This window comes from Coturnix japonica, unplaced genomic scaffold (assembly GCF_001577835.2).
Source record: "Coturnix japonica isolate 7356 unplaced genomic scaffold, Coturnix japonica 2.1 chrUnrandom547, whole genome shotgun sequence".
Classification (NCBI taxonomy): Eukaryota; Metazoa; Chordata; class Aves; order Galliformes; family Phasianidae; genus Coturnix; species Coturnix japonica.
In genome coordinates this window covers 18,296-32,325 of record NW_015439928.1, presented here as the reverse complement: position 1 = coordinate 32,325, position 14,030 = coordinate 18,296, and the positions used below count along the sequence as shown (strand labels likewise).

The window sequence follows — 14,030 nt, the reverse complement described above, 5'->3', positions numbered from 1 at the left end:
TGGGTGGGTTTATTGGGGGTGGGGGGGGGGGCGGGGCTATTTTTTTAAAGGGGCCCGCAGCAACAATATGCCGCCGCCAGGAGGCCAAAGCCATTTTTCCGATTTTAAATAAAACCGTCACGTTTCAACAGTAGCAAATGGGGGGGGGGGGGGGGGGAGTTTTGGGGTCATTTTCTGGGTTTTTGGGGTCCTTTATGGGGTTTTAATGGGGTTAGGTGGATCGAGGGAGGGGGGGGGGGGGGCATCATTTTGGGGTCATTTTTTGGGTTTTTGATGTCGTTTTATAGGGTTTTAATGGGGTTAGGTGGATCGGGGAGAGTCGAATTATGGGGTAGGGGTGGTTTTGGGGTCGTTTTAGGGTATTTTGGGTCGTTTTAAGGGGTGGTTTTGGGGGGCTCATTTTGGGCACTTTTGGGTCATTTTGGGGGGGGGGCGTAGTTTTGGGGTCATTTTAACGGGTTTTGGGGTCGTTTTAGGGGGTTTTAATGGGGTTAGGTGGATCGGGGAGAGTCGAATTATGGGGTTGGGGTGGTTTTGGGGTCGATTTGAGGCATTTGGGGTCGTTTTAAGGGTCATTTTTGGAGCATCCTTTTGGGGCTTTTTGGGGTCAGTTGGGGAGGGGCGTCGTTTTGGGGTCATTTTATGGGGTTTTTGGTCGTTTTATGGGGTTTTAATGGGGTTATGTGGATCGAGGAGGGTCGAATTATGGCGTCGGGGTGGTTTTGGGGTAATTTTGGGGCATTTTAGGTCATTTTATGGGGTGGTTTTTGGGGGCTCATTTTGGGCACTTTTGGGTCATTTGGGGGGTGGGCGTCGTTTTGGGGTCATTTTAACGGGTTTTGGGGTCGTTTTATGGGTTTTTAATGGGGTTAGGTGGATCGAGGAGGGTCGAATTATGGGGTAGGGGTGGTTTTGGGGTCGTTTTAGGGTATTTGGAGTGGTTTTAAGGGGTGGTTTTTGGGGTCTCATTTTGGGGTGTATTGGGGTCATTTTGAGGGGGGGGCGTCGTTTTGGGGTCATTTTAACGGGTTTTGGGGTCTTTTAATGGGGTATTTCTGGGGTTGGTTGGATCGGGGAGGGTCGAATTATGGGGTCGGGGTGGTTTTGGGGTCATTTTGGGGCATTTTAGGTCGTCTTAAGGGGTGGTTTTTGGGTGTCTCATTTTGGGCACTTTTGGGTCATTTGGGGGGTGGGGCGTCGTTTTGGGGTCATTTTATGGGGTTTTGGGGTCGTTTTATGGGGTTTTAATGGGGTTAGGTGGATCGGGGAGGGTCGAATTATGGGGTCGGGGTGGTTTTGGGGTCATTTTGGGGCATTTTGGGTCATTTTAAGGGGTGGGTTTTGAGGTCTCATTTTGGGCATTTTTGGGTCATTTTGGGGTGTATTGGGGTCCTTTTTTTGGGGGGGGCGTCGTTTTGGGGTCATTTTATGGGGTTTTGGGTCGTTTTATGGGGTTTTTATGGGGTTAGGTGGATCGAGGAGGGTCGAATTATGGGGTGGGGGTGGTTTTGGGGTAATTTTGGGGCATTTTAGGTCATTTTAAGGGGTGGTTTTTGGGGTCTCATTTTGGGCACTTTTGGGTCATTTGGGGGGGGGGGCGTAGGTTTTGGGGTCATTTTTGGGGTTTTTTGGGGCCGTTTATGGGGTTTTAAGGGGTTTAGGTGGATGAGGAGGGTCGAATTATGGGTGGGTGGGTTTTGGGGTAATTTTGGGGATTTTAGGTATTTTAGGGGTGGCTTTTTAAGGTCTCATTTTGGGCATTTTGGGTCATTTTGGGGGGGGTCACTTTGGGGTATTCTTAACGGGTTTTGGGGTCGTTTTTAATGGGGTTTTAATGGGGTTGGTTGGATCGGGGAGGGTCGAATTATGGGTGTGGTTTTGGGGTAATTTTGGGGCATTTTAGGTCATTTTAAGGGGTGGTTTTTAAGGTCTCATTTTGGGCACTTTTGGGTCATTTTGGGGTGTATTGGGGTCCTTTTTTGGGGGGGGGCGTCGTTTTAGGGTCATTTTAACGGGTTTTGGGGTCTTTTTATGGGGTATTTATGGGGTTGGGTGGATCCAGGAGGGTCGAATTATGGGGTAGGGGTAGTTTTGGGGTCGATTTGGGGCATTTTAGCTCATTTTAAGGGGTGGTTTTTGGGGTCTCATTTTGGGCACTTTTGGGTCATTTGGGGGGGGGGGCGTCGTTTTGGGGTCATTTTTTGGGTTTTTGGGGTCGTTTTATGGGGTTTTAATGGGGTTAGGTGGATCGGGGAGGGTCGAATTATGGGGTAAGGGTGGTTTTGGGGTAATTTTGGGGCATTTTAGGTCATTTTAAGGGGTGATTTTTGGGGTCTCATTTTGGGCACTTTTGGGTCATTTTGGGGTGTATTGGGGTCCTTTTTTTGGGGGGGGCGTCATTTTGGGGTCATTTTATGGGGTTTTGGGGTCATCTTAGGGTGTTTTAATGGGGTTAGGTGGATCGGGGAGGGTCGAATTATGGGGCCGGGATGGTTTTTGGGTCATTTTGGGGCATTTTTGGTCGTCTTAAGGGGTGGTTTTTGGGTGTCTCATTTTGGGCCTTTTTGGGTCATTTTTGGGGTCATTTAATGCCATTTTGGGGCCATTTTGGGGTCATTTGCTGCCATTTTAGACCATTTTGGGTTCATTTATTGCCATTTTGGGCTATTTTGGGGCCATTTGCTGCCATTTTGGGTCCATTTTGGGTTCATTTGTTGCCATTTTAGACCATTTTGGGGTCATTTAATGCCATTTTGGGGCCATTTTGGGTCATTTTATGCCATTTTGGGGCCATTTTGTGGTCATTTTAGGCCATTTTGGGTTCAATTAATGCCATTTTGGGTCCATTTGTTGCCATTTTAGACCATTTTGGGTTAATTTAATGCCATTTTGGGCCATTTTGGGGTCATTTGTTGCCATTTTGGGGCCNACCCCTATTAATTAATTACCCCCCGTTAATTAATTAATTACCCCCAGGCTTTATAAGCTTTGCCCCCACCCCATTAAACCCCCCTCATCATTAATTTCACCCATTAATTACCCCCCATTAATTGCCTCCCCCCCATTAATTACCCCCCATTAATTAATTAATTGCCCCCGTTAATTAATTAAGAACCCCCTGTTAATTCATTAATTACCCCCCAGGCTTTCTAGGCTTTGCCCCCACCCTATTAATTACCCTCCATTAATTACCCCCATTAATTAATTAATCACCCCATTAATTAATTACCCCATTAATTATTTTCCCCCATTAATTAATTAATAACCCACCATTAATTAATTAATAACCCCCCATTAATTAATTTCCCCCCATTACCCACCATTAATTACCCCCCCAATTAAATCCCCCCCCCATTTAATCTATGCCCCCCCCCAATTATGGACCCCCCCATTAATTAATCACCTCCATTAATTAATTAACCCCAATTAATTAATTACCCCATTAATTAATTAATCACCCCGTTAATTAACTAATTACCCCCCAGGCTTTATCGGTTTCGCCCCCACTTTATGGCGCCTGGTTGAACGTTGGCAGCTCCGGGATCACGACGACGATCAGCTGTTCTACACCAAGCTGTACCTCGATGCTTCGTTAAGGGTAATTAGCTAATTAACACTCATTAATTAATTAACAGACCCACTAATTAATTAATATCCCCTATAGGAACCCCATTAATATCCCCTATAGGACCCCCCCCAATTAACAGCCCCCAATTAACCAGCTGTTCTACACCAAGCTGTACCTCGATGCTTCGTTAAGGGTAATTAACTCATTAACGCTAATTAATTAATTAACAGGCCCACTAATTAATATCCCCTATAGGACCCCAATGAACAGCCCCTTATAGGACCCCTAATACACCAAGTTGTACCTTGATGCTTCGTTAAGGGTAATTAACTCATTAACACTCATTAATTAATACTCATTAATTAACACTCATTAATTAACAGCCCCCCCCCCAATTAATTAACAGAACCCCTAATTAATAACCCCTATAGGAACCCCCATTAACAGCCCCCTATAGGACCCCTAATACACCAAGTTCTACCTTGATCCTTCATTAAGGGTATGAGACCCTAATTAACGACCCCACTAATTAATTAACCCCCCCCTAATTAACAGACCCCCTAATTAACAGACCCCACTAATTAATAACCCCTATAGGAACCCCAATTAACAGCCCCATCCAGCTGTTCTACACCAAGCTGTACCTCGATGCTTCGTTAAGGGTAATTAACTCATTAACGCTCATTAATTAACACTCATTAATTAACAGACCCCCCCCACAATTAATTAACAGACCCCCTAATTAATAACCCCTATAGGACCCCCCCCAATTAACAGCCCCCCTAATTAACAGCCCCCCTAATTAACAGACCGACTAATTAACANTTTTGGGTCCATTTGTTGCCATTTTAGACCATTTTGGGTTAATTTAATGCCATTTTGGGCCATTTTGGGGTCATTTGTTGCCATTTTGGGGCCATTTGCTGCCATTTGGGGCCATTTTGAGTTAATATAATGCCATTTTGGGGCCATTTGCTGCCATTTTAAACCATTTTGGGGTCATTTGCTGCCATTTTGGGTCCATTTGTTGCCATTTTAGACCATTTTGGGGTCATATAATGCCATTTTGGGTTCATTTTGGGTTCATTTATTGCCATTTAAGACCATTTTGGGTTCATTTATTGCCATTTTGGGGTCATTTGCTGCCATTTTGGGCCATTTTGGGGTTCATTTGTTTCCATTTTAGGCGATTTTGGGTTCATTTATTGCCATTTTGGGTCCATTTTGGGGTCATTTGCTGCCATTTTGGGTTCATTTGTTGCCATTTTAGGCCATTTTGGGTCCATTTATTGCCATTTTGGGTCCATTTTGGGGTCATTTAATGCCATTTTGGGGCCATTTTGGGATCATTTGCTGCCATTTTGGGCAATTTTGGGGTCATTTGCTGCCATTTATTGCCATTTTGGGTTCATTTGCTGCCATTTTGGGTTCATTTTGGAGTCATTTAATGCCATTTTGGGTCCATTTTGGGGCCATTTGTTGCCATTTTAGACTATTTTGGGTTCATTTAATGCCATTTTAGACAATTTTGGGGTCATTTGTTGCCATTTTAGACCATTTTGGGGTCATTTGTTGCCATTTTGGGGCCATTTGCTGCCATTTTAGTCCATTTTGGGTTAATTTAATGCCATTTTAGGCCATTTTGGGGTCATTTAATACCACATTGGTTCCATTTTGGGGTCATTTTAGGCCATTTTGGGTTCATTTAATGCCATTTTGGGTCCATTTGTTGCCATTTTAGACCATTTTGGGTTCATTTAATGCCATTTTAAACCATTTTGGGTTCATTTAATGCCATTTTTAGGTCATTTGTTGCCATTTTAGGCCATTTTGGGGTCATTTAATGCCATTTCGGGTCCATTTTGGGGTCATTTGCTGCCATTTTAGGTCATTTTGGGGCCATTTATTGCCATTTTGGGTCCATTTTGGGGTCATTTGCTGCCATTTTGGGCCTTTTTGGGGTCATTTAATGCCATTTTGGGCCATTTTGGGATCATTTGTTGCCATTTTAGGCGATTTTGGGTTCATTTAATGCCATTTCGGGTCCATTTTGGGGTCATTTGCTGCCATTTTAGGTCCATTTTGGGCCCATTTTGGGGCCATTTTGTGCCATTTTGGGGTAATTTGCTTCAATTTTAGACCATTTTGGGGTCATTTGTTGCCATTTTGGGCCATTTGGGGTTCATTTATTGCCATTTTGGGTCCATTTTGGGTCATTTGCTGCCATTTTAGACCATTTTGGGGTCATTTGCTGCCATTTTAGGTCATTTTGGGTTAATTTAATGCCATTTTGGGTTAATTTAATGCCATTTTGAGTCATTTTGGGTTCATTTGCTGCCATTTTAGGTCCATTTTAGGGTCATTTTCTGCCATTTGGGGGCCATTTAATGCCATTTTTGGTCCATTTTGGGGTCATTTGCTGCCGTTTTGGTTCAATTTTGGGGACATTTGTTGCCATTTTGGGTCCATTTTGGGGTCATTTAGTGCGATTTTGGGTTAATTTAATTCCATTTTGGGGCCATTTGCTGCCATTTTACGCCCCATTTGGGGTCATTTAGTGCCATTTTGGGTTCATTTGCTGCCATTTTGGCCCATTAACCCCCCCCTAATTAGCCCCCTTCCTAATTAACTCCCCCCTTAATTAACACCCCCCCTCCCCCCCTCATATAGATGCTCATCACCATGGCAACGTAGTTTCCATAGCAACAACCGCACCGCATCTTCTGATTGGTTGCTTTGGTTGCCATAGCAACAGAGCATCAGAGCCGTCTCCATAGCAACAACCTCCATGGCAACAGGAGGAGATGGGAATGAGGGGGGGGGGGCCCATATTTGCCCCCTATATCCTAATGCCCCCATAAACCCATAGTTTGCCCCATATCCCATAATTGCCCCATATTGCGCATAATTGCCCCATATATCCATAATTGCCCTCCATATCCCATAATTGCCCCCATATACCCCATAATTGCCCCACTATACCCATAATTGCCCCCTACATACAATAATTGCCCCCCTACTAATTGCCCATACCCATTATTGCCCCCCATACCCATAGTTCCATTTATGGAGTCTCTCATACAGTCACATCCTCAATGAGGGTCTAGAATCCCATAATTGCCCCATATACCGCCATAATTGGCCCTATACCCCATAAATGTGCCCCCATATACCCCAATAATTTGCCCCTATATAACCCTATAATTGCAGGCTCGCTATATCCATAATTGCCCCACATACCCCAATAATTGACACGCGCGATATCACAATTTAATTGCCCCATATCCCGAGCGAGATGAGGTCCCCTGCCCTATACCATTGCCATATGGCCCCCGCCAATACCCCATAATTGCCCCCTATAATCCCATAATGCCCCCTATATCCCACATAATTACCCCCCATAACCCATAATTGCCCCATATAACCATAATTGCCCCATATACCCTATAATTGCCCCATATACTGCCATAACTTGCCCCCTAGAGCCCATAATTGCCGCCCCTATGGCCCCATGCATTGCCCCCCTATACCCATAATTGCCCCATGTATACCCCATAATTGGCATCCCATAACCCCATAATTGCCCCCTAATAATCTCATAATGTCCCCTATAATCCCATAATTACCCCCATACCCCATAATTGCCCTCCATAACGCCATATTACCCCCATATACCCATAATTACCCCCATATACCCATAATTACCGTCCCATAACGCCATAATTGGCCCCATATACCCTAATAATTGCCCCATATACCCCATAATGCCCCATAATATCCCATAATTGCCCCCTATAATCCCATATTCTTGCCCCTATATCCCATAATTAACCCCCCATAACCCCATAATTGCCCCCTATATCCGCCACTAATTGCCCCCATATACCCCATAACTGCCCCATAATTGCCCCCTATATCCCATAAATAACCCCGATACCCCATAATTGCCCGACATAACCTCCATAAATTGCCCCCTCATGGAGGCCCCATAATTGCCCCTATATCCCATAATTGCCCCCTATTACTCTCTTATATTTGCCCACTATACCGTAATTACCCGGCCACATAGCTCAGCCATAAATGCCGCCCATATACCGCGCGAGTGGAGCCGCCAATATAGTCCCATAAATTACCCCACATACCACCCATAACTTGCCCCCATATACCCCATAATTGCCTCCTACTATCCCCATAATTGCCCCTTTATTTCCCCAATTGCCCCCATACCCATAATTACGCCATACCCCAACAATTACCCCCATTATACCCCCATAACTGACCAATAATTACCACATACCCCATAATTACCCCATATACCCCATAATTGCCCCCATATACGCCTATAATTGTCCTCACTTATTTATGTCCCATAATTGCCAGCTATAGCCCTCCTATTTGCCCGCCTATACCCTGGACATAATTGCCCCCTATAACCCCATAATTGCCCACCCATACACGCCAATAATTGCCCCTTATCCATAGTTGTGTCCCTAATATCCCAATAATTGCCCCCATATACCCCATAAACTGCCCCTATAGCCCATATTTGCCCCATATACCCCATAACTGCCCCATAATTGCCCCTATATCCCATAAATTGCCCCTATATCCCATAATTGCCCCATATACCCCATAATTGCCCCCTATACCCCATAATTGCCGCCATATACCCATAATTGCCCTAATGATACCCATAAATTGCCCTCCTATAGTCCCATAAATTGCCGGGACCACAATACCGCCATAATGCCCCCATATAAACCCATTTTAAATTTTTGGGGCCCCCCTTCCCCCCAAATTAAAAAAAAGGGCTCGCATGATTTGCCCCATATACACCTAATTGCCCCAGCATACCATAATGCCTCAATACACCAATTTGCCCCCGTTATATCCATAATACTCCCTATATCCCCATAATTACCCCCCAATACCCAATAATTGCCCCTATACCCGCATATTGCCCCCTATACCCATAATTACCCTATACCCCATAATGCCCCCATATACCCCATAATTCCCCCAAATCCCATAAATTGCCCATACCCCAATAATTGCCCCCAATTATATACCATAGTTGCCCCCATATACCCATAATTGCCCCCTAATATCCCATAATTGCCCCCTATAATCCCATACATTGCCTCCATATACCCCATAATTACCCCTATACCATAAATACCGGGGCCATATCCCCATAATTTGCCCCCATACCCCATAGTTGCCCCCCATACCCATAAAATTTGGCCCCCCTATATCCATAATTGCCTCCTATACCCCAATACGATTGCGCCACCTATTCCCATAATTGCCCCCTATATCCCATAATTGCCCCATACCCCATAATTGCCCTCCATAACCCATAATTACCGTCCCATACCCCATAATTGCCACCCATATACCTCCATAATTTGGGCCGTCTCTCATATGATTTTCCTTCTAGTGTATTATTTGTTCCGTGCGGTCTGGGCTGTGGGGCGGTTTATATGTGTTTCCCATAGGAGGTTGCCCTCCTGTTAGGGGTGTGGCTTCCATAAGTTGTGTTCTGCCCTTATAGTGGTGTGTCCGTGCATGAAATTTGCCCCCTATACCCCATAATTTACCGCCTCTACCCCATATTGCCCCATACCCCATAATTGCCCCATACCCCAATAATTCCTGCATATAACCCATAATTGCCCCGCTATACCCATAATTGCCCCCGCTATATCCATAATTGCCCCAATATACCGCCATAACTGAGCCATAACTGCCCTATACTCCCCATAGCCCCCATAACTGCCCCATAGCCCTCATAACTGCCACTATAACTGCCCCATAGCCCCCCCATTAACTGCCGCCTATAACTGCCCCGCATAGCCCGCATATCTGCGCATAGCCCCACAATAACTAGCCCCATAGCCCCCCCATATCTGCCCCATAGCCCCATAACTGCCCCAATAGCCCCCGATATCTGCCCCTTATAACCCATAACTGCCCCTTTATAACTGCCCTATAACTTACCCCATAGCCCCCAAACTGACCCCACCCCCCATAACTGCCCCATAACTGCCCCATAGCCCCCATAACTGCCCTATAACTGCCCCATAGCCCCCATAACTGCCCCATAGCCCCCATAACTGCCCCATATCTGCCCCATAGACCCATAACTGTCCCATAACTGCCCCATACCCCCATAAACTGGCCCCCCACCCCATAACTGCACCATAACTGCCCTATAACTGCCCCATAAGGCCCCCATAAACTGACCCATAACTGACCCAATAACTGACACCCATAACTGGCCCTATAAACTGCCCTATAACTGCCCCATAGCCCCCATAACTGCCCCATAGCCCTCATAACTGCCCTATAACTGCCCCATAAAGCCCTCATAACTGCCGCCATAGACCCCATAACTGAACCGCATAAACTGCCCTAATAAACTGCCCCATAAGCCCCCATAACTGCCCCATAGCCCCTCAATACTGCCCCTATAACTGCCGGGCGGCGATAGCCACCATAATGCCCTATAAACTGCCCCATAGCCGCCCATATCTGCCGCATAGCCCCCATAACTGCCCATTAGCCCCCATATCGTGCCCCATAGCCCAATAACTTGCCCGCAGTAGCGCCCCATATCTGCCCCTTAGACGCCTAACTGCCCCATAACTGCCCTATAAATTACCCCCATAGCCCCATAACTAACCCCCCAGCCATAAACTGCCCCATAACGCCCCATAGCCCCCATAAACTTGCCCTATAACTGCCCCATAGCCCCCCATAACTGCACCATAGCCCCAAATAAACTTGGCCCCATTCTGCCGCCATAGAAAAGACCCCATAAATTACCCCCTAACTCATTAATGCCCCATATCTATCTGCCCATAGGCCCCCATAAACTGGCCCCAATAGCCCCATAACTGAACCATAAACTGCCCTATAACTGCCCTATAACTGCCCCATAGCCCCATAACTGCCCCATACCCCCATAACTGTCCATATCTGCCCCTAGCCCCGCATAACTGCCCCATAGCGCCCCATAAACTGACCCATACTGAACGCCTCACACCATAACCACCCTATAACTGCCCCTAGCCCCCATACTAACCCCCCCACCCATAGACTGCCCCATAACCACACCCAATAACTACCCATAGCCCCCATACTGCCGCGCCATAGACCCGCATAACTGACCCATAACTGCCCCCCCACCCCATATCTGCCCCATAAACTGCCCCAACCCCAATAACACTGCCCGCGCATAAACCACCCATAACTACCCATAAGCCCCATAATCTGCCCCATAGACCCCATAACTGCCCCATAACTGCCCCCCACTCCCATAAAGTGCCCCAATAACTGCCCCACCCACCCCATAACTGCCCATAACCACCCAATAACTACCATAGCCCCCATATCTGCCCCATAGACCCCATAACTGCCCCATATCTGCCCCATAGCCCCCATATCTGCCCCATAGACCCCATAACTGCCACGCATATCTGGCCCCATAGCCCCCCAATATCTGCCCATAGACCCCCATATCTGATCTGCCCCATATCTGCCCCATAAGCCCCCAATCTGCCATAGCCCCCATAACCTGCCCATCATCTGCCCCATAGCCCCATATCTGCCCATGGATGCCCCAGGTGAGCGTGGCCCATATTGTCTCTCTCTATAGTTCTCTCTCTCAGTGAGCTGCTGCGCCCAAGGTAGAAGCGCGCCATAACAGCCCCATAACTGCCCCCGCCCCATAAAGCCCCGTACCTGCCCCACTGTGTGCAAGCCTCAGGCCTCACTTCAACCTTTTGCCCCCCCCAAGGTTAATATTAACCCAATGAATGGGGACCGGGGTTGGGGGGGGGGGGGGGGGGCAAAATAAAGGTTGGGGGGGAGGCCTTAATTGGGGGGGGGTCCCCATGGGGGGGGTCGTTAATTGGGGGGGGGTCCTATATTGGGGTGGGGGGCAAATGATGGGGGGGTAGAGCTCTGGGTCCTTTAAAGATGGGGGGGGGGTCCTAATATGGGGGGGTCCTAATATGGGGGGGTCCTTAATATGGGGGGTTGGTTCTTAATATGGGGGGGGATCCAATATGGGGGAGGGTCCAATATGGGGGAGGGTCCTTAATATGGGGGGGGTCCCAATAATGGAAGTGGGGATCCTTAATATGGGGGGGGGCCTTAATATGGGGGGGGGGGGGTCCTTCCCATATGGGGGGTCCTATATTGGGGGGGGGTCCTTATATGGAGGGGTCCTTATATGGGGGGGGGGTCCTTATATTGGGGGTCCTAATATGGGGGGGGGTCCTTATATGGGGGGGGGTCCTTATATGGGGGGATCCTATAATGGGGAGGGGTTCCCATTAATTGGGGGGGGTCGTTAATTGGGGGGGTTCCTATATGGGGGGGGTCCTATAATTGGGGGGGTCCTAATGATGGGGGGGGCAGAGCTCTGGTATCTTTATGGGGGGGGGTCTCATATGGGGGGGGGTCCTATAATGGGGAAGGGGTCCTTATGTGGGGGGGGGTCCTTATATTGGGGTCTTATATGGGGGGTCCTATATGGGGGGGTCCTATATTGGGGGGGGTCCTTATATGGGGGGGGGTTTCTTATATGGGGGGGGTCCAATATGGGGGGGGGGTCCAATATGGGGGAGGGTCCTTAAATATGGGGGGGGTCCAATATGAGGGGGGTTCCTTAATTTGGGGGGGTCTATATTGGGGGATATCATTATATGGGGGGGTCCCATATGGGGGGGGTTCTTATATGGGGGGGGGTCCAATATGGGGGGGGGGTCCAGGTATGGGGGTTCCTGAGTATTTGGGGGGGTCTAATGAATGGGGGGGGGCAGAGCTCTGGGTCTCGGTTATGGGGTGGGGTCCTTATATGGGGGGGGTCCCTATAATGGGGAGGGGTCTTATATGGGGGGGTCCTAATAATGGGGGTTCCTATATTGGGGGGGTCCTAATATGGGGGGGTCTAATAATGGGGTGGGGGTCGTTAATTGGGAGGGCGTCTAATATGGGGGGGGTCCTATATGGGGGTTCCTATATTGGGGGGGGTCCTTAACATTGGGGGGGGTTCCTAATATGGGGGGGGTCCCAATATGGTGGGGGGGTCTCAATATGGGGGAGGGTCCTATATTGGAGGGGGTCCTATATTGGGGGGGTATCATTATATGGGGGGGGTCCCATATGGGGGTCCTTAAATGGGGGGGTCGCGTGTATTTAGGGGGGGCCCTTATTTGGGGGGGGTCCTAATATGGGGGGGTCCAAATAATGGGAGTGGGGGTCCCTTATATGGGGGGGGTTTTCCTTAATTGGGGGGGGTCCTTAATATGGGGGGGGGTCCCATAATGGGGGTGCCTTAAATGGGGGGGGTCCCTTATATGGGGGGTCTAATATGGGGGGGTCCTATAATTGGGGGGGGTCCTAATATTGGGGGGGGGGTCCAATATGGGGTGGTTGTCCAATATGGGGGCGGCGCCGCGCGCCGCGCGCGCGCCGCCCCGCGCGGTCTTCCGAATTGGCGGAGGGTCCTCTTTTTCATATTTGTGGGGGTTCCAAACTAATCGGGAAGTGGGGATCCTTATGGGGGGGGTCCTTATAAATGGGGGGGGGCCATAATGGGGGGGGTCCTAATTATGGAGGGGGTCCTTATATGGGGGGGTTCTTATTATGGGGGGGGTCCAATAATTGGGAGTGGGGGTCCCTTTATTATGGGGGGGTCTTATTTGGGGAGGGTCCTTATTGGGGTGTCCTTAATTGGGGGGGGTCCCCATATGGGGGTCCTAATAGGGGGGTGGGGGGGTCCAAATATGGGGGGGTCCAATATGGGGGGGTCCTTATATGGGGGGTCTTAATAATGGGGTGGGGGTCCGTTAATTGGAGGGCGTCTAATATGGGGGGGGGTCCCTTAATATGGGGGGGGGCCTAATATGGGGGTTCCTATATTGGGGGGTCCTTAATTGGGGGGGGTCCTTATATGGGGGGGTCCTTATTGGGGGGGGGTCCTAATATGGGGTGGGGGTCCAATAATGGTTGTGGGGGTCCTTATTTGGGGGGGTCCAAATATGGGGGGGGGTCCATTATGGGGATCCTAATATGGGGGGGGGTTCCAATATGGGAGGGGTCCTTAATTGGGGGGGGTCGTTTAATTGGGGGGTTCTATATGGGGGGGGTCCTATATTGGGGGTCCAATAATGGGGGGGTGGGACAGAGCTCTGGGTACCTTTATGGGGGGGTTCTCATATGGGGGGGGTCCTATATTGGGGGGGGGTCCTTAATTGCGGGGGGTCGTTAATTGGGGGGTCCTATATTGGGGGGGGGTCCTAATATGGGGGGGGTCTTATATGGGGGGGTGGTCCAATAATGGGGGTGGGGGTCCTTATTTGGGGGGGGTCTTTAATTGGGGGGGTCCTTATATGGGGGGGGTCCCAATATTTGGGTCCCATATGGGGGTGGGGGGGGGGTCGATCCTAAA

At 48.7% G+C, this 14,030-nt stretch overlaps 1 long non-coding RNA gene across 2 annotated transcripts in view; it reads left to right on the top strand.

Annotated features, from left to right (window-relative positions):
• Positions 1-3,452: 3,452 nt before the first annotated feature.
• The window catches only part of LOC107307328, a 28,863-nt gene continuing 18,285 nt past the window's right edge, over positions 3,453-14,030 (top strand). Inside the window, exon 1 of one of the 2 annotated variants that reach the window (XR_001552379.2) lies at positions 3,453-3,598. This is a non-coding gene — a long non-coding RNA (uncharacterized LOC107307328). The remainder of the gene's footprint in view (positions 3,599-14,030) is intronic. The other variant, XR_001552378.2, reaches the window with a different exon arrangement.